Genomic DNA, 26,103 nt, shown 5'->3' with positions numbered 1-26,103 from the left:
GTAAATTTAATTTAAATCGAACAGACTACAATGAAATTAAAATGGAAGGAATCGATGAACTTAAGATATATTAAAAAAATTAATGTGTTCCACACACACTCAAAAAAGATTGCTCTAAAGTTAAAAATAGTACAATACGAAAAATATTGACAAGCCAGGGCAAGAATCCAGATCATTGTGACTTCAGAGTTCCTGTCTTTTCTACTTTACCATACTGTCCACATGCAAGAGAAGGATGAAAAGTGCAGAGTGGGTTATAATTAAAGGCTAGGGTGTGCGATACAGGCCGTAAGTAAAAGTTTAGAGGACTGGAGAGGGGGATTATAAAGTCCCATTTAAAAAATGAAAAACTGAAGACAGCTGAAAATTTTTTTAGGGAAATTAATAGATCACTATCCTTTCATTCTTTTGAAATTGTACAAGAAAATAATTCTACTTAAAAATAGGTTTGAAAACCCTGGATATACATTATTTTACTTGTTTCCAACAGCCTTTGGAGGTATTCCTACTTTAATAACTGAAGACTGGAAGGCTACTGGAGCAGAAGTGATGTGACCCCCTTGAGGTGACACTGCTTGTCAGGGGTGTGGCCAGAATGTCACTCTTTCTCCACTGGTGCCCTCAGTGGGCTGTAACTCAGGAAGGAGATGGAGACGCTGCACAGGCAAAGTTATGCATCACCTGGCAGTCTTGCTTCCCCGAGCACTCCTGGGGTTTTGGAAGTAAGCAGAAATGCCCTCTGTCCAGAATAGTTAGTTATGTGTCTCATATGCACCTTTCTCCTTGATGTGTGTGCCTGGTGTCTCTTATCTGGAGGCCATTTGAACTGTGAACATGGATGTGTGTTTGGGGGATCTCTCCATAAGAAATGGCAATCCAGAAATTAGAATTGCAGGCATTCTAGCCCTTAATTATATGCTCATCTATATTGTTTGTATTTCTCTTGCATGTAGACAGCATGGAGCAGTAGAAGGGATGGGAACTTTGAAACCAGCATAATCCTAGCCTATTCTTTTATCTTTGTCTTTTTTTTTTTATCTTTGTCTTTTTTAAAAATTGTGGTAAAAGAAACACAGGACATGAGTTCTACCCTCTTAGCAAATTTTTAAGAGAGCAGTATTGTTAACTACAAGCACAATGTTGTACAGCAGATATCTAGGGCTTTTGCATTTTGTGTTGCTCTATAGCCATTGAACATTTCCCCAGGTCCCCTCCCCTCTGCCCCTGGCGGGTGCCATTCTACTTTCTGTGTCTATGAGTCTGACTACCTTAGATACCTCATTGGAGTTGGAATCATCCAGTATTTGACCTTCTGTGACTGGCTCATTTCACTTAGTGCAGTGTCCTCAAGATTCATCCATGTTGTAGTGTGTGATAGGATTTCCTTTTTTTAAAAGGTTGAGTAATATTCTGTTGTAGTTATTTAGTAGGTTGGCCAAAAAGTCCATTTAGTTTCTTCTATAAAATAAAAGATACATTTCTCATTTTCACCAATAACTTTATTGATTTGGATATTTTGAGTATGTTGGCTATCTCCTGCTATTGGTTTCTAGCAGGTAGAGGCCAGGGGTGCTGCTAAACATCTTCCAATGCATAAGACAGCCCCACAGCAAAGAATTGTGTGGACAGAATGTCCATAGTGCCGAGGAACTTCGCAAACCACTTTTGACATGTTTGATCAGTCACAGCACATTCTCTATACACTGCACAAATCTTTTTTGTGTTTCATTTGCGTTTTTACCTTTCTTGAAATAATAAAGCATAATGTGCTGCTTTATTATGTTGCATATTTTTTCCATCTTGAATATTAAAATGGCTGCACAGAAATTCACCAATTTTGTGCCTTTTTAAAACGCACACTAATACGACAGCTGTGACAATACAGTCTAACACAATTGTTTTGCATAAAGCTAAAGACAACTAAGCACTACTAGAGCCATCGTACAGGAAAAAGTAAACGAACTTTTTGGCCAACCTAATACTACGTGTTCTTTATCCATTCATGTGTCACGGATGTGTATGTTGCTTCCACATCTTGGCTACTGTGCAGAGGGCAGCAGTGAACACAGGAGTGCAGGTATCTCTTCGCACCCCTGTTTTCAATTCTTTTGATAAGTGCCCACAAGTGGGATTGCTGAGTCACATGCCTATTTTTTTTAGGTTTGTAGTACGGAATGTGTGTTCCATGTCCTGCATGCACAGTGGGTCTTCCGCCTGCAGTCACTGGGCAGCCCCCCTTGTTTGTGTATAGTTGCTGAGCTCTCTCATAGGCAGTTAGTGCTTTCTGCTTTACTCATGCCTTCCTGTTGTTGACCACAAAGTTGTATGTTCAATAATGTTGAGAGTTAGTTTAAAGAGAAGTCATCATTTTCAAAAAAAGAAGAAAAGAAAGGAAAGAAAAACAAACTTGTATTCACTGGTCACTCAGTACGGCTGTGTCACTTGAGGGAGTGTTGACACTGCTTTTGGTTTTAAATGACTGGAGTGATTCCTTCCCAGGACTGAGAGCAATTGCAAGGTTGGGATTTTCAGGATTGTTAACAAGATCAAAAAGCAAAGCTATAAAGCCAAGGGAGACAAGTCTTTCTACAGAATAGTAGAAAGCAGAAAATGCTAGAATTCTGTAGAAAATGATGGGCATTGCAACAATGAACTTTGACCAGAGAATGAAAGTTGCTGTTTTTCGTGTTATTTTGAAGTGGCTGACAGTTTGGCCAGCTAGTTTTTACTGTTGTCTGATTTTTTTAAAGGGTATTGATAAAAATGTACATATAAATTTAGCTTTGTTGATAGGGTTTTAGAAAATGAGTTGATTTCCTAGGAGAGAAGAATTTATATGGTTATTTTCATGCTTATAATTTCAGTGGCCTTCAAATGGTTTATAAGAACCCCTCTAATTCCCCTCCACCCAGGGAGACACAGTTGTAGTTATTCCTCTGATATTTCTCAGGTTTTACCTTAGAAGTAGTGAATGAGGGTGCCGTGGCCTCCCTGTACTCTGACCACAATGAGGAGAAGATCCATATCCTGTTTTCTGTTGCTTTGATGCTGTTTTGTTGCTGGGGTTTTGACTTTCAAGTAGTGTAGGATCTGGTTCTTGTGCCTTACTTGTGTACTGGCCAGGAGACCCTCAGCTTCTTGTGATCTGAGTCATTTCCTATTGAGGCCCAGTTTGGGCCTGGAACTTTCCACCCGGGTGTGGGGGACTTGTAGGGGCAGCAGAACTGGTGTCTGCAGCTGGGAGGAAGTCCAGTGTGCCAGGAGGAAAGAGCAGGGGTGTTCAGTGCTAGTGGACTGGCAGACGGTGGTCTGAGGTGGCCCAGGGCATCAGATTGGCCTGACATGGGCTCCCATGTGCCCTGCCCTGCTGTGGCCACATGGGTTCAGGGTAGACCTCCAGTCCCATGGCAGATTGCCAAGACAAGGCAGCACCTCAGCCCTCAGGAACTTATTGAGAGAGGGACTCAGGCGCGGTTATCATAACTGAGTTAGAGGATGAGTTATGCCTGTGGAATGCAGGAGAAAGAAGTCAAGTTATTAGACACAAGGTCAGAGCTTGTTGAGCAGCCAGAGCAACTTGGTCCAAGCTGTTTAAATCTCTATTCTAAAAATTCCCGCTGGAGAGGAAGGTAGGAGCGAGGGTCAAGAGGCTTCAGCTGTGAGGAAGGAAGGGCTGTAGAAGCTGAAAACGGCAGCCAGGCCGTGCTGGACAGCCTAGATCTAACTAGAGAGATTTTTGCCACCCCTGTGGGTCATTGTACCCTGTTTGTAAATGAATGGATCTTACAGCGTCAGTGGCATGTTCAACAATGAGCTTAAAACAAGACAGCATTACTTTTAAGAATCTGGAAATAGCTTTAGTTTTTAACTTAATTTAGATAAAACCCCAGCAATTCCACTTCTGGGAATTTATCTGAAGAAACCAGAAATAGTAGTTTGAAACAATATAAGCACCCCTATGTTTATTGCACCACTGTTTACAATAGCCAAGGTTTGGAATCAGCCCAGTATCCATCAACAGATGTGTGGATAAAACAACTATGGTACACTTACACAATGGAATACTTTGTGGCTGTAAAAAAAGAAATTTTACCCTTTGCAACAGCGTGGATGGACCTGGAGAACATGATGCTGAGTCAAATAAGCCAGTCAGAGAAGACAAGTACCATATGATTTCACTCATATGTGGAATCTAATGAACAAACTGAACTAAAAGCAAACTAGAGACAGACTCATAGATAGAGAGCAGGCTAATAGCTCTGAGGGGGAGGGGTTAGGTGTGGAGGGATTGAACAAAAAAGAAGGACTCATGGATGTGGACAACAGTGTGGTAATTGTGGGGTGAGGGGGAAGGGAATAGGGAAAGGTGGAAAGGGGTATAAGGAGGATAAATGGTAATGGGAAAATACAATAAAAATAAACTTTAAAAATTACAAGTACAAATCATAACCATATATTATAGAACTGTGGGTTAATGTCATTACCGTACTGTCTTTGCTAAACCCAAAACAAATCAGTACTTTTGAAAGCTATTACTTATCAAGACATAAATATGAAATTACCCAGTATCATTTCTGAATAGCTACATGGTTGAAGTTCTTTGAAGTTAGGCTGCTTTAGATCGAGGGAGAGCTCACTCTAACTTTTGAGGTCCAGATAGGCACACACAGTGGTGCCGAATTTATTCCTTGGCTCTATGGCTCATACAGACTGGGTTCCAAGGTAAACTGAAGATTGCTCCATTGATCGAAGAATCTAACATTTGAACCTGTGTTTTTAACTGCGTAAGAAAACAGGAAAACCAATCTCTTTACAGCTGAGAGAAATGCTTGGGCTATTTCTTTCTTTCTTTTTTTTTTTGAGATTGTATTCATTTATTTGAGAGAGGGGAAAGTAGAGAGAAAGAAGGGGAGAGAAACATCAAAGTGAGAGAGAAACATTGATGGGTTGCTTCTCACACGCATCCCAATTGGGGACAAGGCCCACAACCCAGGTATGTACCCTGACCATGAATCAAACCAACAACCTTTTGCCTTGTGGGACCATGTTCAACCAACTGAGCCATGCAGACCAGGGCTGCTTGGGCTATTTTAAAACACTCATTTAAATGCTCCACCCCCTTAAGATCATCTGACCGTGGGGCTTCTGGACAGATTAAACTGGCCAAGGGCCAACCAGTGTCAGCTGTTGAGATGTGGTGATGGGGACACAGTGTCCACACAAAACTGCAGTCCCTCTGCTGAAGGAAATTCCCACTCTAGTGAGGAGCGTTCCTCACACATACCACAAGACAAGGTGGTAGATGAAACGTGAGGAGCGTGTGGTGAGGTTGGGAGTAGCTTGATTAAAGGATCCCCATCAGAACAGCAATGCTGAAGGGCGTGTGCCTGCCTGTGAAAGTCTGTCTCTGCCTTCAGGGCTATTGGAGACCACAGAGAGAGAGAGAGTGTGTTGCCGTGGATACAGTGCCCTCCCCTGCTACCTTTTCTTAGAACACGTGGGTCTTAGGGACTGCGGTTGGCCTTGTGGGCATCTCCCCCTGGATGTAGTGGCTGGAGACCCACTGAAAGTGAAGGAACGTTTTCTTTGGCCCAGGGTAATCTCAGAGCCACTAATTGCACTGTTTCAAAATGCTTTGTTTTGGTGTCCTTGGACACTTCGGGGGATTGAAAGCCCGTTTAAACCCTAACAGCCTGTAATCTATGGTTTGGGATTTATAAATTGTCTACTGTCAGTCACCGCTTCTCAGGGCTGTCATTGTGCCTTGATCTAACAGTCTCTCTCCACCCTCTTAATTTATGGTGGCCTGGGAAACCAAGTATTTCCCTCCTGCTAGAATTGTATCTAAAGGAGGAAAATAGCTCTCTGGAGAGCCTGGGGAAGGGGGTGTTGGGTAGAGCTTGGAAGAGGTTGGGAAGTTCTTTTCTGAATTGTGCAGGAATTTAGTTGCAGGTTTTGGCAGCTGGAAAGACCAAATCTTGGTTCCTAGCTATTTGCTGGATAGTTGAGATTGCTAGCTTATGACTTCTCTCTTCTGCCTTTTCTGTACTTGTGTGCAAATCTCCTCTCCTACCCTTACTGGTTTTGTTATGGAAAGGAGAAAATAAAAGTTTTCTCAGGAGAAATGAGAGGAAGGTGAACGAAAGGAAAGTTGGGGCTGAGGCAGGGGCTTGGTTTGTTCGCCAGGCACTGTTTTTGAAACCTAAGATGTATGAAGCCCTGTGGAAGATACGGAGGGATGAGGGGGACCCTGCCTTCAGAAGCTTGATGTTCAGTTGGGAGAGAAAACCTGCAGACCCGAAGCCCTCAGCTGAAAGTGGTAGAGAGGTTTTGCATTGGCTGGGAGTTCAGAGAACTTCGACTTGAGGCAGGAGTGGGGAGCCAGCAGTGCTGGGATCCAAGGGGTACTTAAGTGGCCGAGCAGTCCAGTATGCACTGGACAGGCCAGATGCATTGGGAGACCAAGGAGGAGGGTGAGTTGACGAAACACCACTTAGGAAGTGGCAGCGGTTAGGGAGAGACTGAGCAGGACAGCCCAGTTCAAAGGCAGCACTGATGAAGGTTTGGGACGGGTTCACAGGCTGTTTGTTGTCCTCGAGTGCTCTACTTCAGATATTATGGTTCTGTTCTTACTTAGTTTGAGGTGGTGTCCAGGAATGGCCCAGGTCATTCTGGTACAAATAGCAAAGGATGAATAAGGCAAAGCTGATTAATTCCCCCAAGCGAGACAAATTGGCATCCAAGCTGGACAGCCTGCTCTTAGTCACTCTATTAGAGAACCAGTAGAGAGCAGGTAACTCTAGGAATTATGGGACACAGAAGCGAGAGCAGAATTAGTGCCTCAGCTGGAGACAGGGTTCCGTGGCCCTCACCCTTCACCCAGGGACGCAGGTTCTCTTACGCGGTTACTGTGCCACATCTGAGCCCATCATGATGCTAATTGAAATCAAGTTCGGGTTCTGCCCTCATAAGAGCCAGCTGGTTTTACACCTAGGCAAGCCCTGATCTCTGGGCAGTATAACTGCAGGCAGCAATCCTCTAATAAGCACGTGCTTTGTTGGATTGGGCAGGCTAGATAATACAGGTTGTCAGTAAAAAAAAAAACCTGTTAGTGCTGTTATTAGAAGAACCAAGAGAAGTCGCAGGGTAAATAGTTTAGTAGTTTCTTCACATGTGAAAGCCATCATCTTATATCACTTCTCACATAGTAAACACTTGACAAGACAATGTTCTTTACAGATGAGCTTTAATACCGCCCGCCAACTCAATGATAAGGGCCAGCCAGGGCTCCCTTAGGTGAGGAACAACTCAGCCTGTCCCCACGCCTGTCTCTTCCCTGGCGGGGGGTACACCTGCAGGCCACACTTCACGCCCAGCCCGGAGGTCATCTCCTGCACGTTGTCACTCACTTCAGGTTTGAAGTTCTTTTCCCAGTCTATTTGTATTTCTTCTCCCAGCCTCTTTTTTTCAGGCAGAAATATTTCCTTCCCTCCTCCCCCCAAGATGAAAGAAAACACCGTTAGTATGATAGGTCAGGGGTAGTGGTTCACAGTCCTGGCTATGCATTAGAATTAGTGGGTGAGCTTTCAGAAGTGCAAATATTGGGGTCCCATCCCCAGAGATTCTGTTTCAATTCCTCTGGGCATCAGAATTTCCCGAGCTCCCCAGGAGATTCTGATGGGTGGTCAGGGTCAAAGACACACCTTGGGTAGTTAATAGATGTTAACAGTACACCTGTCTCAAGGAAAATGGAAGCCTCAAGATTTGAGGTGGAGCTAGGTATTTTTAAATAATGCCTCTTGTCGTCCACGTCTGAAGTGTGAGCCGGATCCCCACAGAGTTTTCCTTCTTGCTATCTTTCTTCTTTGTTTAAGCCCGCTTTCTGCAAGCACCCGCATTCAGGAGGAAACAAAACAAAAACTCTACCTTTCTTCTGGTTGCTCTAGGATTTCTGTGGTGGTGTTTCCTACTCTGTCTGCACGGTGGAGGGTGGCCAGAGTCTGCCCTTGGACTCAGCAGGCTGTGCCCGGAGGTCAGGCTGCGTGCCCCCTGGGCCACTCTGGGGCAGTGGCAGTGCTGAAGAGCCCTGCGCACCCAGAGGGTTGGGGATGTCACGTGGGGCCGATGGCCACACGCCTTGGACCACGAGGGCACACAGTCCTCTTTGTTTTGCGGTCTGTGGAGGTTTCGTGCTGGACTTTTAGGAGGATATTTTAGAGAAAACGGTTTTTTTGTGTGTGCTTACTTCTGTTGGATAAACAACTTGAAGTTTCTCTGTTTGCCCTTGAAAGAGGGTGATGACTAGGAGGTTAATCCTAATAATTCTTTTTAAAAGCATCTTAAGGTGTTGTTTTTTTTTGTGAGCCAATTGGAAATTAGATCTGAAGATAAAAAGCAATTGAGGTCATCATTCAGTTAGTCTCTAAACTCTTGTGTTTCGGTTCCACAGAAATGCCTTTGGCAAGTGAATTTTGTCATCTTGTGCATTTTACGAGAATATTTTGTAGTGTAATGCTTCTTTTTCTGAACTTTATTGAGCCCAAATTTTGGATTGTGCTTTGAAAAGGCCTTTGAACAGAGGGGTGGCAAAACAAACAAACAAACAAAAGTGAAAAGTTCTATGTTTTTGCTGATTTAAAATACTTAAAATTTGTTCTGAAGAACGAAAAATGAAAAGTGAAGGCAGAGTGTCTGTCTCTCCTGAGTCTGGTCGGCGAGTGACCTGCTGGAGCTCTAACTGCTCAGACGCCGTTCAGAGTTCCTCTGGTCTCGCTGACCTTCCTTTCTCCTTTCTGTAATTGCTGAATATGGCCCTTAAAACCCATGTAGGGCCAAATACAGAATCTCAACTCTGTGATCTCATCACCACAAAAACAGGCTGCGGGGACAGTCCTTCTTGCAGGAAGCCACCTCCCTTTGGGACATCTGTAACTATGTAATTTATAGTGGTGCCTTTGTAGACTTAAACCCAGAGAGCACGTGCCCCCTGTCCTGTACAGAGTAGTGTAACAAAGGGGTTGTTGCTCTGGGTGGAGAAGAGGCCAGAGAGACAGTAGGTGTGAGCGTAACCTGTGACATTTAATTCGAAGGGCACACGTGTCCGTGGGTCCTCTGAGCAGAGGGTCTGTCTGACAGCAGGCATGTTGCGGGCCATGATGGATACTCTTGCGTGCTTGTCTGTCCCTTGTGGTGGGGACAAATGAGAAGCCTGCCGTTTCTGCTGAGGTGTGCTTCATGAAAGGAGCTTGGCTGAAGTGCTGGCAGCAGCTGTCAGATGGATTCCCTCCCTGTCTACCAGAACCCTCTGCAAAGTGGCAGGTGATCCTTTTTATGAGCGAATAATGGGAGGACGCCTCAGATATTTGAGCTGCCATTCACCAGGTGGTGCTGTCCTGCAGTGAGCGCGTAAGTGCTAGCCAGTGAGGTCAGCAAGCTGGTGAGGAAGGAGCCTGGGGCGCTCAGAAGCCTTGGCAGCCTTTGTAGGCTGTCGCTGAACACGCGACAAGGCCTTTTGGAGGAAGCACGAAACATTTGAGAGTGGGTGACCGCCTGGTCCGGGGAGCCTTCTCCTCTGTGTTCTGCTTGAGGGAGAGCTGCGCTGACTGATCTGGGGGAAGACGAACGGAGCCTGTCCCCTGGGTCACCTGGTTTCCTTCCCGAGAACAGCGCCTGTGCTTCATTCCCCTCTCTGGAATCCTGGAGGGTGAAGGGGGCGTGTTGGCGACAGCACCCCACTCGGACTGAAGAGGGAGGCCAGGCCTCCACCCCGTCTTTGCACGCACAAACCTCGTGGTACTCAGGTGCCCTGCCAAGGTGTTCTGGTCGGCCCCAAAGTGACTACCCACGGTTTGGTTGTTTTTGGCAAAGGAGCCTCAGCAGCGCTGCTGAGGAGGGAATCGACTTGGGCGAGAGCCCGGTGGCCTGTGCGTGAGCACAGAGAGCTCCCTTGGAAAAGAGCGTTTTCCAGGATTGGGCAACAGTGAACGGAATATTTCCCAGGGAAAGACGTGGAGCCGGGCATGGGAAGCCTTTCACTGGACTCCTGTAGTCAACACACAGGCCTCCACTTCTGGTCCGAGCAGGAGGCAGGTGTGGGGATACCAGGTGACACTCGCCCTTGAGAAACTGGTAGGAGGGGTCGTGAAGGCAGGAGGAAGCAAATGCCAGAACACAGGCACCACCAGCAAGGTGTTCTGAGTGCGGAGCGGGGGACCGTGAGAGGCCACGGGGGCGGGCTGGGCCCGGCCGGGCCGGCCATGCAGGTGACATTTGAGCTGTGTGTAGAGAATGACTAATTTCCAGAGTGGGAGAGAGGTGTTTCAGGATGGGGGACAGGGAGAGCAGAAGCGTGAACTGGGCAGTGTGTTCGGAAATGGTGAGTTGTGTGCAGAGCTGGGGCCTGTGAGGAGTGTCGCAGGAAATACGGGAAGAAGGTACGAGAACTTCGTTCTCGAAATACGTTCCGAGAACTTCGGAACGGTGTTTTAGAGAAGTTCTTGGCCCCTTATCTTAAACCTTTGAGAAATCTCATTGTGTGTTGGGCTTTAAACCCATTAGCATCTCTTAAAGAGAAAACCTGAGACAGTGGAGGAGGTAAATGGGACACTTCAGTACCTTGCTCAAGACAAGGAGTGTTCAGTCCAAGTCCTGGTGGCCTTGAACAAGAAGCTCCCTCAGCTGCTCCCTGGGCGAGGAGGCTGGATGTGCTGCTGTCTGTCTCCTCTCCGTCGTGGGGATTTTAAGGAGGTTGTAACTGGTTTTACAAACTCTGTGCTGCCTGTCTCGCCGTGTGAGTGTGCTGACAGGTTTTCTCTCTTTCCAGTTTTCCTCCCAGCCCTCTGTGGTCAGCTTGTCGGGAGGAACTTGGCGGTGCCCCCGAGGGAGACAGCTCCTCTCTGTGGCGAGCAAGTGGAGCCTGGGGTGAGGCGAGGTGAGAATTCAGAGGTGAGGGGGGAACTGGATTCTTGACAGACCAAGTTTTCCAAGATATGCTATTTTCTGAAAGTGTGGAGGGCTTTGAAGGTAAATTGGGTTTTTATTCATGCAAATTTAAGGATAATTTTAAAAGAATCAGTGTCTAGGTTACATTAAAGCACTCTTTAATAATATGGATGCTTCAGTGCATTCTTTCAGAACTTTTCTAATTTTACTTATTTGTGCCTACTTCAGGGTTTTTTGGTCTTTTTATAGTGTCTGGCACAGTACTTTCCCACTGAAAACATTACTGTATGTTGAGTGAATGGCCTAGTGTCTTGGCTTCCAGTCCGCTTACGTAGAAGTATGATTGATACAGGTTTTTAACCGGTTGATACAGGTTAAGTGTGGTTTTTAACAGGTTTTCAGATTTTTAATAATGTCAGACTGGCTGTCTTGTTTTTATCACTGCCATTCTCCTGTGCTCCATTCGCCATGAAGAACTATGTGAAATTTAATCACAAATTCCTCTTTGGCTACCAGGAGGCAAACAGAACGTTTACAGCCCTCCTCACCTCACTGCCCTTCCTGGGTTGGCTTTTAGGTTCACGCCGGTTACAACTGATTGAGGTTCTGCCTCCCACCTGTTTTGCAGGCTTTGTTGTAGCTTATTTCCAATTGGGTTGGTCCTCTCCCCCAGGTTTCAAGGAGCATTTTCTATTTGTGTGGCTTCGGGACCTTTAGGAAAGCGGCTAACCATCTCCTGTCTGTGGGTTTCCTGTATTGTAGTCCGACATGTAGATTGTGAAACAGAAAAGGTCTACTTCAAGGGGTTTAGTCAGGTTGGAGGTTCCTGCTGGGTAAGTGTTGTTTTAGTCATCTTTTACTTGCATTCCTGATCTCCAATGTGTAGCATGTGGTGGGACTCAGATATTTCCTCCTTCCTTTAGGAAGAGAGAGAATGGGCTGAAAACAGTCAATCTGCAGTCGCGTCCCCAGTGAGCAGAGCCTGGAGCACTGGTCTCGTGCCTGCCCAGCTGCCCACAGTTGAGGCGGCAGAGCGGGAATCCGTGGCAGAGCGGGATGGTTGCTGGGGGCGCTGAGGACCCTGCCGGGGGAACCTTTCTGTGCATGTTGGAAATGCTCCTCCATGGGAGGTGGGGGTCACCATTATAGCTGCTCCCACACCTCTGAATTCTTGAACCGCCCGTGTGATATGCAGGTGCACTCTGCCGTCTGTCTGGTGTGGCTCGCTAGCAGGATTCCCTGTTCTGCACTCACCCCTCCCGCCATGCCTTGCTTGTCCGTGAAGAACAGAGTAGCCACTTTGCTCCCCAACACTTTGGGGGGTCCTTCCAAAGGCAAAGCTTCTCGACAGGAGCCCGGCAGTGGGGTGCACAACAGAATCCCCCAGGAAGCTTTGAAAATGAGAATGCAGAGACTTCCCCAGGTGTGCTGAGTTGGAATTGTGGGGGAGGGGAGGGAGTCCTTGCTGGATGTTTGTGTCTTTTCAGAGCTCCTCAAAAAGGTGATGGTGTGTAACTGCTTGAAAACTATTTGTATGTGGAGGAGGCTTAAAAACAAAAACCTCTTTCTTGGCCTGTGCAGATGTTTGGGGGGGAATTAGTTTTGAACTCTTAACTAGTTTAACCAGTTTATACTGCCAACCCAAACATTTCCTTGTGGTGCCATGATTTGCATTGTAGAATCGTTTTATAACTTTAATTTAAAATTGCCTGTGACAACACTTTCTGTGGTTGTAAGTATACAAGGACGTTGAAGGACAATTTACTGTATTTAACAAGAGCTTAGGCTTATTTAGAAATCCAGGTGGGAATCTGCTTATGTGGAATTTTACTGAAGTGTGCATAGATTTGCATACTGAAACCAAAGCCTCTGACTTGTGGTAACACATTTCTGAAAGTAACATTGAATAGCTATTTAAGTGTATTGCCCTTAGAGGTTTTTTTGGACAGGAAATTTATGTAGTAAGTTATACATGTTTTTTTTTCCTCCTCCAATTTTTGGGTGGCAGAGAATTAGCTTTTTTTCCCCCCTACTTCCTTGGGACCAACTTTAAGAAGTAGATAGCTTAATAGGAAGGGTCATTTTAAATGGTTTTTGTGGTTTTTAACTGTTTCTTTTGCAAATTCCCTTTCTATGAAAGAAGACCCTGAACCCGTTGTTCTGTGAGGTTTTAATAATATGATGGGTTTCATGGAAAGTAGGAAGTTTCCATTTTTAAATCCAAGAATTTTACCATTTTGGAGGGGTCTTGAAGAGGGCCTGTCATTCGGTTTCCATTGCCTCAACTTCATGAAACTGCTCTTGCTAAGGTCACAAATGTCCTCTTATAAGATTTTTAAAAAGATTTTATTTATTTTTAGAGAGAGAGGGACGGGAGGCGAAAGAAGGAGAGAGACATTGATGTGTGAGAGGAATGTTGATCTGTTGCCTCTTGCATGCGGCCACCGGGGCCTGGCCCACAACCCAGGCATGTGCCCCACTTGGGAATAGATTGAGTCGCCTTTTAGTTTTCAGGTTGCAGGACATCGCCCAGCCCACTGAGCCACACGGGTCAGGGCCTGATGGGACTCTTGACACGGCTTTCTATGGCATTCCTCATTTGTAAGTCTCCCTTCTAGGTTCCTTTGTACCATTCTTGACTGCTTTTCTTTTCCTTCTTTCATTTCTTCCTAGGTCCTGCTGTGTCTGCCCTCAAATGATCCTGTTTCCTGGGTCTTCTTCCTTGGTGTTTACCTTTAGTGTGCTCAGCCTCTTTGGGGGGCCACAGTACTTCTATGACCTCAGCTACCACCCACATGTTAATGGCCCTCAAGTCTCTAATTTCACCCTCATCTCAAATAATCTTTTAGGTATTTCTACTTGGATGACTCATATGTACTTTTAACTTGCAATATCCAAACTGAACCCTTTTTCCTGCTAATGATTGTCTGCTTCCTGCCCCCAGCCCTCCCCCCAAATCCCCTCACCCCCGTGTCTCTGTCTGCTTGGCCGCTTTGGTCATTGGCGTTATTCAGGCCAGAACTGTGATTCAGCCTTTCTCTTCCTTCAGTCAGCCCCACATTTCAATTGGTGATTCTGTCCTATCATTTTAAATAAGACAGGAAAAGACCATTCCACTGACATTGTATTATTATGGGCTTTAAAAGTTGCACTTGGGCCTATACCAGCAGATCTAATTACAGACAATTTTGAGTATTTATGTAATATACATTGCATGGTAGGCACAGTCCTAGGTACTTTTCATGTGTTTGTTTCTAATTTTCACAACTATTTTGTGGTGTGTCACCTCTGTTATAAATGATAAATCTAAGGGTCATGGAGATGATAGAGGCCCAGGATCAAAGGGCATGTAAAGCCCAGTGGAGTTAGGGTTTGGGGATTTTAAACCTATGGCTGGGTCTGCCTGACTCCAAAAAGGTCTTGCTCCATTCCCATAATGCCACAGCACTGTTTTAGACTTCTGGTGAGTAGGTTGACTTTGTTGAGGGCAGGAAGTGGGTCTTATTCATATTTGTGTGTCATAACCATATATTTTTTCCTACATCGTAGGTACTAAGGACAAGATCCTTAATGGCAAAGCTGTGGTCTGTATCTCCTCCCAGGTTTAATCCCTGGCTCTCTTAGCTGAGCAATCGCTGGGTTGCCTGAGATTAAGATGGTGGGATCATGCCGTGTATCCTCAGAGGGTTTTTTATGATAATCAGAGGAATGGCATAAAGGAAAGTGCTTAAAAATTCAGGGCGATTTTTGGAAGTCAGTCATTGGCCAGCTCAGATGAGCCTCTTCTGTCTCTGTCTGTCCCATACAAACATGGATGGGTGAGCTCTTCTGGACGTCTGTCTGTCTCATCGCGCCGATTGAGTCATACACCTGCCGGCCGTGATAAAGGCAGAAGAGGCTCTGCCAGGTTACCTAGATCTAATTTTTATCAGGGCTGAGCATAACTATTTTAGAACAGATAAGCATATAATCTACAAAACCGGATAGTTCCTGTTGAGCTGTAGGCAGGTAAATTAAAACGGAGTCTACTGACGTTTTCTTCATTCTGTTAAATTGGTCTTGGGGCGAGACGGTGGATTTGGACACGTTTTGCACTGTTGCGAAAGGAACCCTAAATGGTGGCACAGGATATTCTGTGCTTGTTTTCCTCATAGGTCTCTCACTTTGCCCCATCCTGGGGAGCAAACACTGTTGTTTTTCCTTCATAGTTTTCTCCTTCCCATCATATTATGGTAACACAGTTTGTCTGAGGAGGGTCCCCTATAATGAATATATAAAACCAGTTTGTCGTTTGTGGAATTTAGAAATTGTATAACTTCTCGAAGTCTCATTTTTTTATTCTTAACGAAGTTGCCCTATACATTTGGGGTGATGCTGTGTACGTTACAGGGTTTTAACTGCAGGTGACCAATGAGACAAGGTATCTGAAGACGGTGGGTCTTTGGTGAGTAGAAGCTTTTACCATCCAAATTTAGTTATCACAGGCCTACATTTTCAGATTTAAAAAGGCTTTTGCGGGTGGATGAAGGGACGTTTCAGGAAGAATTCCTGTGAGGTGGACAGGGGGTGTCTCAGGCAGTGGCTTTCGGGGCTGTGGGCCCTGACGAGCAGCCTTATTATCACCTGGGACTTGTTAGAAATTCAGAGCCTCAGCTTCATTTCTCAGCTAAAAATCAGCCTCCAGGAATGGGGCCCAGCAGTGTGGGCTTAACAAGCCCTGCAGGTGATTCCGATGCCCTTTAACTGGGCTGAAGGTGAGAAATCAGGCCGCAGGCTTTTGGAGTAGTCCTGTGGGGGACAGCAAGGGCCTCCCCAGAATGGTGGGACGGAGTGGGAGGGGACGGATTGGGAGGGACTGAGTAACGTGATGGATGTTTGCTAGACTAGGACAGAAGCCGTGAAGCTATAGAGAGACCTTGACTCTGGTGGAGTAACGGGGTTGCTTCCGGCAACCGCCTGGAACACGGGCTGGTGAGTGGGTTTTGGAGGTTGGGGGAGGAGGAAGGAGGGCTGTTCTGGTCGCGTTGCGTTTGTGGTGGAGCGCTGAGGCCAGCAAGCTGGGAATAAGTAACAGGCACGTCACCGCAGCACAGTCAGGCAGTGTGGAGACAGGTCTGTGAGCTGCTCTCGGGAGGCGGCAGTTGGAAAACGTGGTTTTAAGATGATTTTATCCCCCCAAAGAAAATGGTATGGAGAAAAGAGGGCCAGGATTGCATGCTTTGGAATTGTATATTTGAGCTCATGGCATCCGGTTTCCCTTTCAGAAGGGTAAGTATAAATGTTTGGGGGTATGTGGTGATACCGTTTGAAATAAAAGCCAATTATCACAGTAGCATTGGAATTTTGTCACTGTGCTGTCTTTAGGCCCCGTGTTTGTGCTGTAGAGGCTGGTCTTGTACACCTTGTCATCTTGTGTGCCCAAGGCAGGGTTCTAGTGTGGTTTTCTCCAACAGAGGAGGTGGAGTTGGGCAGTCAGAGGGAAGGTGGCCTGGGGTGGGGCTGCTGGGTTTCTCTAAGTCTCGATTTCTTTCTCTGTCAGTGAAGCCAGTTGCAGCTCCTACCCCTTTGTGCTGTGAGGAACGAACAAGGTACTTCCTGATGAAAAACTTAATGGTGCCTGCCACAGGGTGCGTTTGTTTCAGCCTCTGCCAGTATTTTCATGGTGGTTCATTGGACTTGTGGGGTGAATTTAGGTCTTCCATTTGTAACAGACTTAACAGCATTATTAAGAGGAGGTAATTATCAGAAGTCATAATATAACTCTGAGTTGGAGATGAAATGTCTTTGTGGTTTTCAGTGAATTATCAGGACACTGAAATATGGGTTTCATTACATTTGTGACAAGGCAGAGAAAATTGGGTTGGGAAGTTGAGTGCATAAAAGCAAGGACCAGATATTTAAAAAATTATTTTATATCCAGCTTTGTTGCAAACTCATGTATTTTATTGCACCAGAAAGATGTTACACTGAGACCATGAAAACTTAATACATCTGTGCAACATCTTCATTATATCCAGAATAGCTTCACATCCACTGTCTGTGATTTAAAGACATTGAAGAAACATGTGTTGCTATTTTCCACTGGGTTTTAATTGGGCTGCTTTTTCCTTAACGGGAGGCATTTGGGCCACACACTTACATGTAGGAAGTAACTTTGTAACTGCTACATGTACATGTATAAGGAAACTTCTCAGTTTGGAGACTGTAGCTTCTGAAATTCACCACCTCCCCACCCCCCTACTGGAAGGACAGCGAGCTGAGTGTGCATGGGCACGCCTGTGTGGTTCACGGCCTCAATTTTGTTCCTTAGCGCTAAGCTGTGTTTCATTCTGTCTTTTCTGTGTTCAGAGAAGTGGTGACAGAAGCTATGATCAAAGGTTTCACCACAGAGTTACTGAGGACTTTCATTGAACCTTTCACTGTTTATAGAACAAGAAACCTGATGTTCAGACAGGGCACGTCACATAACTGTGTGTAAAGCTGGAATGTCATAGGTTTGATTAAAATTCTCTGAGACTCCTAAAAAAGGACATTTGTCTTCCTGATGCATAGGAAGTCGTCTGTAATTCAAAATTTAGTTGAAGTGTTTTTTTGGCTGCTGGGCCAGGTTTAGATGCCTTCAGTTTAGCATACAGAGCTAGAATGGCTGAGCATACATCTCAGCCATTCTAGAACTACACGGGGCTTGCATCTTTCTGGGAAATTTGGCTGCTGCCACAGCTGAAACTGTGAGCCAGACTTAGGTAATTTTATGAGTCTAGGAAAAGTCTTACGCTCTCACAGCTGTTGTTACAGGTCCTAACCATGAAAACAAAACCCGTCTCAGTTACCCAGGACCCATGAGAAATTGGCAGTGGCCCAGTGCAAGTTCATGTATTTTGGACTCTGAATTGTATTTATAAATCAGGGCATCCCCTGATTTAGGGCATGCAGCTGGGAAAGGGTACGAGAGGCGGTGGGGGCAGGGGTAGCCAAGCCCCGAGTACCAACCACCCTGGCTAGAAGTCTGATCCAATTAATTTCTGGATCTTAAATGCTTTGTAAAAAGGTAAGGCGAGCATATAAGAAAGCAACAAAACCAATATAAAATATTACCAGTCCAAAATATTTAACCTGGCTTTCCTATTTTTGCATATTGTCTCCCCGAAAATGTCCCCAGGTGTTTCTCCTTCACTGCCAGGCCCATTATTGTGGGTGAGTCTGTAATTTGGTGGTGATGGACTTTCTTGTTAAACAGAACTTTTACAGACTGCTCTGAAGACTAATCATAGGACTTGGCATATGTGGAATACCCGGTGCTGCTGATGTTTGCCAATCAGCAAATGACTGTTTCATGTTCAGAATTTCAGTGGTTCCGTGAGAGGGATAAAGCCGGGCTTCTGTTTCTCCAGAGGCACCTGAGCTATTCCCAGAGCTCTCCACAAGTCCGAGTAATTGTTCCGTTCAGTCTGACTCTGATTGCCCAGGCGGGGGGCCTCAGCCTTGGAGTCACTGGACAGACTTCAGGGGTTCTGTGAATTTGGGTGGGCGGAAAGAATTTTACATCTTCGTTTTCACTAACCTCTAGCTGGGCGGTGGCTTTTCCTTCCGTCGTGAAAGCGGGCACCAGTCCGTGTGTTCCCTGTAGCACCTGTGGCTCTGGCCACAGAAATTACAGGTTTTTGTGTCACGTTGTTGGAGATAGTTTGCACTATCACTTACGCCTGTCACTGCTTAGAAGCCACCAGAGCTGTTAGACCTGCAACTCTCTATTGTATTTTGTGCATTAAGAAGCACACATTACTATTACCACAGATGTGCTTTTTAAGTAGTATTTTGATATCTGTGTTTCAGTATAATTGGGGTTTTGGGGGAGAGGTAGTCATGTTTTCAATGTCAAAATCATTTCGAAGCACTCTGATTAGAGGGTCTAGGTTGCTGAAGCAGTTCGTGGCACTGAAAGGTCATGGACTCTTGCCTTGGGTGGCTTCCTTGTGTCTGTTTCATCTTGCTTTGAGACTGGTTTTGTTAACATAAAAAAAAATCTCAACATATTTGGCTTTTGTTTCCTGGCATGACTTGTCTTTGACTTTTATCATCTGGAGCTCTGGTATTCCCCATTTGGGGGGGAATTTATTGGAGGGAATTAGAAATAAAGTCATTGTCCGTTCCCCTGTGAACTTTCTCACAGGCCCCGGTGGCAGTCCCCATCAGGCCTGCTTCCTGCAACCGACTGTGTATGGCCGAGCATTGTGTCCCTTACAGTTTCAGATAAAAGCACAGTGATGCGTGCGTTTTTTGCTTTAGCTGTGGGAGGAGGTGGTGCTTGTATAGCTTTGATTGAGCTCTTCATCGCAGGCCTACCCTCGATTATATGTAGGACTTGGTGTTCAAGGTTAAAACTTGGTTACATCTATTAGACTGCGCGCAACTGCCCAGAGAAAGAAAGTTCAGGCACTGGGCAATTCTCTGCCCCCCCCATCACCTTTTCACCAGCTTCATGCAATTCATGCGGTAAGAAATGGGTGGTTTTTTGAGCTCCTCTGGAGTAACATCGTTCTTACCTTCTGGGTAACCGTGAGGAACAGGGCAGCACTGGGCATGTGAGGCAGCAATTCCTGCCCCAGATTATCCTCCCCCTGTGAGCTTGTGAAGAGCTTGCACATTTTAGAATGCATTTTGTCACGTGATGCCTCCAGGTCACGCACTGACCACCATGTAGTTTGAAATAACTCTAATAAGTTGGACGCCTAGCAGAATTTAAGGAACCGGTGTCCCTCAATAGAAGTAAATTCTCTTTTTAAGGATCGTTTTGAGGCATGGGATGCTGCCCCAGGGGTGGAGGGGTGTGTCCAAGGAAGGTGGTTTTTTTTTCCTATATGGAGGTTTTGTCTGTGAGTGATCACTTCATCGGGACCCTGGGAGCTAGTCTCTTTCCTTTTTATCCAAAAATGGAGGCACAGGACAGAGATTGCATGGTCAGGCTCTGGATCAGACTGCCTGGATGGGCCCTCGGGCTCTGTCCCTATGAGCTGTGTAATGCAGGCCATGCCTCTAGCGTCTCTGTGCCTTTGTAGTCTGGAGGTATTTATAGTACCTTCTGCATAGGGCGGATGTGAGGATTAAATGACTAGGTGCTTAGAGCAGGGCCTGGAATAGAGTTAGTGGTAAGCTAAGTGATGCTGGCCATACATTAGAATCATCTGGGGAATTATAAAAAATACATGAGTATTCCCATCCTAGTGAAATTAGGGCCTGGGGAGGTTATGACCTTGGTCAGAGCATCATAGCAAGTCACTGACAGAAGTGGAGGAGGGGTGGTGATGTCTTATAGTCTGGGGCTTTCGGAACGCTCCATCTGTCAGCTACATAAGCAAGAGATCTTTCTGTAATGAATAGCTGCCTTTCAGCGGGCATCTTTGAAGTTGTCTGACCTTTTTCACTTTGAGGCCAGGTGTAGTGCAATTTAAAATTTTTAATTTCTTTAGATTTATAATACCAGGCTTCATTCCACTGGCATTGATGGATTGAATGCCTTTTACCACTTTTTGAAAAATGGACTTTCTGACACGTCCTCAAGGTCTCTCCTCCTTTCAGACTCAAGGCCTGCCACCCATGCCATAGACTCCTCCGATGGGCTGCTATGATTACAGTGGTCTCATGAACAAGAAATAAAATTTCCTCCTTAAAATGATAACAACCAAGGGGATGACGTGGAATTGTCCAGTCAGGCAGGAAAGGGAGCGGTGTTTCCATGAGCGGAGTCCATGGAAGGCAACGCCCCTTGCCTCGTCGCTTCGTTTACCTACAGCCTCCTACCGCTATTTGGAAGTTGTAACTGTTATGGCTCAAGAAGGTGGTCAGAGCAAGTTAAAGATCATAGCTTGGTTGTATGAAACAAGCAGAAAACTTAGCAGGAAGGAGAAGGGGAAAGAGAACATATAATCAGGTGGGGTTGTTACAGAGCTAAAAAGCCATAATGAGGGTTGGGACATAGGTCTCCAGTTGCTGTAAACCTTAAACCGGGGAGCACCTTGTGACCCTCGTCATACCCTCCACAGAGCTCTGTGGGAGAGGATAGGACCACTTTAAAGACTGGGGTTCATCTTCAGACCCTAGGTGGTTCTCCATGAGCTTTTGCCTGGAGTGGATGTTGACTTTCTCTTGGATTTTCTTGATTGGGTCCATACTCACTACGTTGTCACCCCCATGCAAAAGCCAACCTGCTGGTGAGGTTGTGCTCTCCCAGTTAGCTGTCTCTCCTGCCAACTAAGTTCACTGAGGATTTTTGGAGGTGGCAGCTGAGTGCCTGAGCTTTCAAGTCAGCTCTGGGTTCAAGTTCCAGCGTCACCTTTGCTCACTGTGTGACTTTGGGGAAGTTGTTAATCTCTCAACTTTTTTTTTAATCTATGAAAAGAAAGGAGTAAACTATTTTCATAGATGATTTTTTGAGGATAAAATGAGATTATATATGTATATAACACTCTTCATCTTACCTGACATTTAGTAAACACTAGTTATTAGGATAGTGGTTGATAACCCACATCCTGCCTCCTGCATTACTTTCCCCAACGAAGAATTAAGTTCCCTCACTTCTTTGCTTCCAACAACACTCGCTTGAGGACACTCTACTGCAGCAAACTCGGGAACTAGCCATCACGCAGACTCCATCGTTGTCCAGAGTTGTTCCCCATCTAAAATTTTCAAGTCGATCCAAAAGGAGTAGGTTTTCTAGTTCACTTAGTCCGGCTTTGTTTGCTCTTTGATCTTTGATCTCTCTCTGATACCATCCCTGTTCTCTCTGGCTGGCCTACCTCCTCAGGGCCTCATAGTCTTCCTGGTCAGCTTTGATTTGTTGTGCTGTTTTTCATGCATAAGCTACATAACTTTGACCATAAACTCGAAAATTAGTACTTGGTACCAGAAGAATTCTTAAACTGTTAATTCTAATCTATTGTAGGAAAGACTTGCCCTTGGTTCTTATTTCCTTTCCATACAACCCTGCTACTTGGTCATTTTATGAGATTTTTTTCGTGTTTGTTGTACCTTATTATGAGGTTCATTGCTGGGTGCTGTGGGGATTTCTAGAGTTCAGCATTTTTCGTTGTGATTTTTTAAAATTGATAACCATGTATCAGTACAGAATGGAGTATGATTTTAAAGACACCTTTTTAATGACCGTGGACCATGAAGGCCTTCTGGAGAAGACAGTATTGAAAGTTGGACTGCTAAGCCCTGACCCGTGTGGCTCAGTGGGTGGGCATCCTCCTGCAGAGTGAAAGGTCACCACCAACTTGGTTTCCAGTCAGTGCGCATGCCCGGGTTGCGGGTTTGTCCTTGCTGGGGTGGGGGTGGGGTGGGGGCGGGTGAGAGGCAACCAACTGATGCTTCTTTTGCACATCAGTGTTGTGCTCCCTTTCTCCCTCCCTTCCCCCTCTCTAAAAATAAATACATCTTTAAAAAAATTTGCACTGCCAAATCCCTTCACAATATACAAAAACAGCTTTTGCAGCCAGAAGGAAATACTCTCTTCATAACTTCCTCCAAAAGTGAAATTTCCTCTTTGTCAAGTAGCATTCAAAACAACTTTTTAAAACAAGCTTGTATATAATCATTTTTCAGCAACTTGAAATACCTGTTTAGGGAAGTCAGATTTTCTAAAAACACTTTTTCTGAAAGCATTTATATATCTTCCTACTGAATATTTTAAATGTAGGTTGAAAGTGATTTTAATAGGAAGTTTTCACTTAATTTCATATATCAGAAGTTAAACATTTGAGTTCAAACTCCCTGCCCAGAACATTGAAACTTACATCACTTGTCACTGTAAATTTACTGTGCTTTTAATAACTCATACTCAGATCCGAAGTTGTTGTGCCCAAGACCAACTGAATTTATAAACAACAGTGGAATCAGTTTGTGGAATAGGTTTGAACAGATAAGACCCGAAGTCTGGGCCTTTGTGTCTTAGGGAACAAAAGACGCCGAGTTTCCCAGCCGTGCACGTGAAGCAAAACCGAAGACTGGTTCTTTCCTCATTATCGTGATTGCGTTCTGGCTGCTTGATCAGCAGTCCACTCTCCTCCCTCACAGCTTTTCTGGACAAGGCATCTGAGTCCTAGAGAAATTCAGGGAATGGTTCCCCGTCACCATGCTGAGACCAGGGCTGTTGGACTAGGTCTCTTGATTCCTAGGCTTTTTCAACCATAGGGGGAAAAATGTGAGAGAAACCTGGAATTTCAAGTATTCACCAAAGGTTGTTTTGTCCCAGCCTCCTGGGATCTCTGAAAGAATGTTGAGATATGGCTCTTGCTTTCAGGAAGCTTCTATAATGCAGTTTCCCGTGAATTTCCAGAAAACGGCCAGTGCCTGCTCTGGCAATCCCACGCCCTCCTCTTGCTCCCTTATGTGGTCTCTATTCTACTTTGTTTTCTCTTATTTGCTCTGTTTTGTATTATTTATCTCTAGGCAGCTCCAAACCCCCACTGCCACCACCTACCCGCTTTTTTTTGGTACGCACTAAAGGTGGCAGGTGCAAAGAGAAGTTCTGAGGGCAGCCAGTCATCAGATGGCATGGTGATTGTTTAGATGAGTCTCATACCTTACTATGTGGAGGAAAGTGTTTGAGTTTGTACAATTGAAGATTAAAAAAAAATCCTCACCTGAGCATACATTTATTGATTTTGAGAGAGAGAGAGGAACATTAATGAGAGAGAAATATCATTCAATTGACTCCTGTATGCGCCCTGACTGGGGAATGAACCTGCAACCTAGGTGTGTGCCATGACCAGGAGACAAACCTGCAAGTTTTAGCTGCACACACATGGGTGTCCAACCTGCGGCTCAGGATGGCTGTGAATGTGGCCCAACACAAAATCGTAAATTTACTTAAAGTATTACAAGACTTTTTTGTGTGATTACATGTTGCAGTGTATTTAATGTGTGGTCCAGGGATGGGCCACACGCACTTCTTCCAGTGTGGCCCAGAGATGCCACAAGGTTGGACACCCCTGGCAGGATGATGTCCCAACCAACTGAGCCACCCCGCTGAGGCAATGGAGCGTGTTTTTGATATCTCTCCCTTCTCTGAAATAAAAAAATACTCCTCAAAAATTATGCACATCCTAGTTTCTAGTGTTTTCACTTGTAAAAATTTCTACTCTGGCTTTATTGATTTATTTTGACAAAACGAAAGAGGCACTTTCAGGGACAGCTTTGCTTTGAGGCCAGACAGGTGGTTTGATGGGAACCGCTCTTTGAACGGGAGTGCACACAGTGTGTGTGTTTATTCTGGGTAACTAGATAATAAAATAGATGATTATCTTGAGATTTTAAGGTCAGCTCAGGTGTGGACATTAAGGGATATCACGAAATGCAGCATTTTCTTCCCTTGCATCCCATTGCTTGATGTCACATGGATTGAACTGAGCTTTCTTGCATTCCTAGTGATTGAGACTATAAAGGAGTGTTCTTTGTACTATAAACTGCTATAAATGTTTATTAATTGCTTGATTTGGAAGAAACCACTCATCTGTGTTCATTGTAACCTAGTTAAATGTCAAAAAATAATACTGAGAATGGAGTTGGTTCTGGTGTCCGTTTGTGTCTGCAAAAGAATAAACATAGGCCCTGCCCTCAGCTCACAGATTGAACTTCACATTGTATAAACAGGCAGTATGACACTCCAGAAGAGGAAACATTTTAGTGCTTTTCTTCCTCTGATTTCAGACAAGGTGGCCATTATTATACTAAGTGCCGTGGCGATTGTCAGTAGAATAGATTTTGTCTTGTAGTGAATTCATCTCACTGTTTATCTGGAGTGTTTTTTGTTATATTTTATATGCCATGGCATTCACCGTGTAGAATTCTGACATATGACATGGGCACGTTGTGCCTGTCCCCAAAGACTTTATGTGTTAAAGGGGAAATCCAAGAAGTGAAGGTAAGCTTGTTATTTGATTAACTTCTGGGGATTTTATAGGAAGATTCTATGGCATGTGGAAAACTTGGATGTTGTATGATGTAAGGGAACTTGGGTGACTTCAGGTCATTGATTATCAAGGGTAATGTCATACACTCATATTTTTCTTTTAAATGAATATTATAGGCAGTTCCCTCCTGTTAATTTCAGTTGTTGTAAACTGTTCTTCTTTCTCAAAAGTATATAATTTAAAGAAATGACAGCAGAAGTCTCTATTTTTTTCGAAGATTAAGTATTTAAATCTGACCATATATTTGTGCTACTTGCTGTCATAGGGGCCAAGGTTTATGGGGAGAAATTGAAGGATTGTATTTAGCCAGTATTTATTTGAGTTGAACCCGTGCATTTTGGTCTATAATATATTTAAAGTGAAAAAGGACAGTATTTCTTATGTTTTATCCTATAATGCTTGCCTCTAAGTACTTCTTACCATATGTATTGTCCTAGGGTGGCGACTGGATAGCTTCTGGCCATTCTTTTCCGGTGTGTTGGGCTTGTTGTTTAATCAGTCAGGTGTGAATGACTGTCAGAAAGGCTGGTTTGCATTTCTCCTTGACTCACTTCTGTGGCAGGGCAGTGCCCACCCTCTTTAGGGGAAAAGTTACAGTAGAGTTGTGTAGAAGGTGTCGCTCAGGGGGAGCCTGCTTGGCTGACTTCACAAGACTGCATCATGGTGGCATTTACATTCATGACTTTACCACTGTCTTCCTATTGGTATTCAAACTGGGGTCAGAAACTAAATATTCTCCAATAGATGGTACTTGGCAAAGCAGCTCTCTTTAACGGAGCTCATGAGAGCTTTTGTTTAAAGCCAAAACGTCCATTTATTAATTTATTCCCGGACTATCTGTCCACAAGCCAGACAGTTGTGTTGGGTCGACTAGACCATCGTCACACTCCCTGCTGTTGTTAGGCTGAGAAGGGAGCCAAATTGTGAGGCGCTTTTCAGTGAGAACAGGATCAGGGCAAGGCAAAGTGGTTATGTGATGCCAATGTTTAATAGCACTGGGCTCCGGCAGCCTTATGGATCCATTTCTAGAATTGGATGTGGGGGGTGTGTTTATAAGTGTTGAGTTGGCTGAAAAGTTTGTTTAGTTTATTCCATAAAAATAAAAGACACATTTTTCATTTTCACCAATAACATCGATTTGGATATTTTGAGTATATCGGCTATCTCCCACTATTGGCTTCTAGTGGGCAGA

The 26,103-nt window shown here is 44.8% G+C and overlaps 1 protein-coding gene across 1 annotated transcript in view; it reads left to right on the top strand.

Moving 5' to 3' along the window:
• TANC1 (tetratricopeptide repeat, ankyrin repeat and coiled-coil containing 1) overlaps positions 1 to 26,103 on the top strand; it is a 221,335-nt gene that overhangs the window by 42,232 nt on the left and 153,000 nt on the right. The window lies entirely within an intron of this gene.

The sequence above is a fragment of the Sturnira hondurensis genome, unplaced genomic scaffold (genome assembly GCF_014824575.4).
Source record: "Sturnira hondurensis isolate 20B ecotype Veracruz unplaced genomic scaffold, ASM1482457v3 Scaffold0004136, whole genome shotgun sequence".
NCBI lineage: Eukaryota > Metazoa > Chordata > Mammalia > Chiroptera > Phyllostomidae > Sturnira > Sturnira hondurensis.
This window is presented reverse-complemented; position numbering and strand designations above follow the sequence as displayed.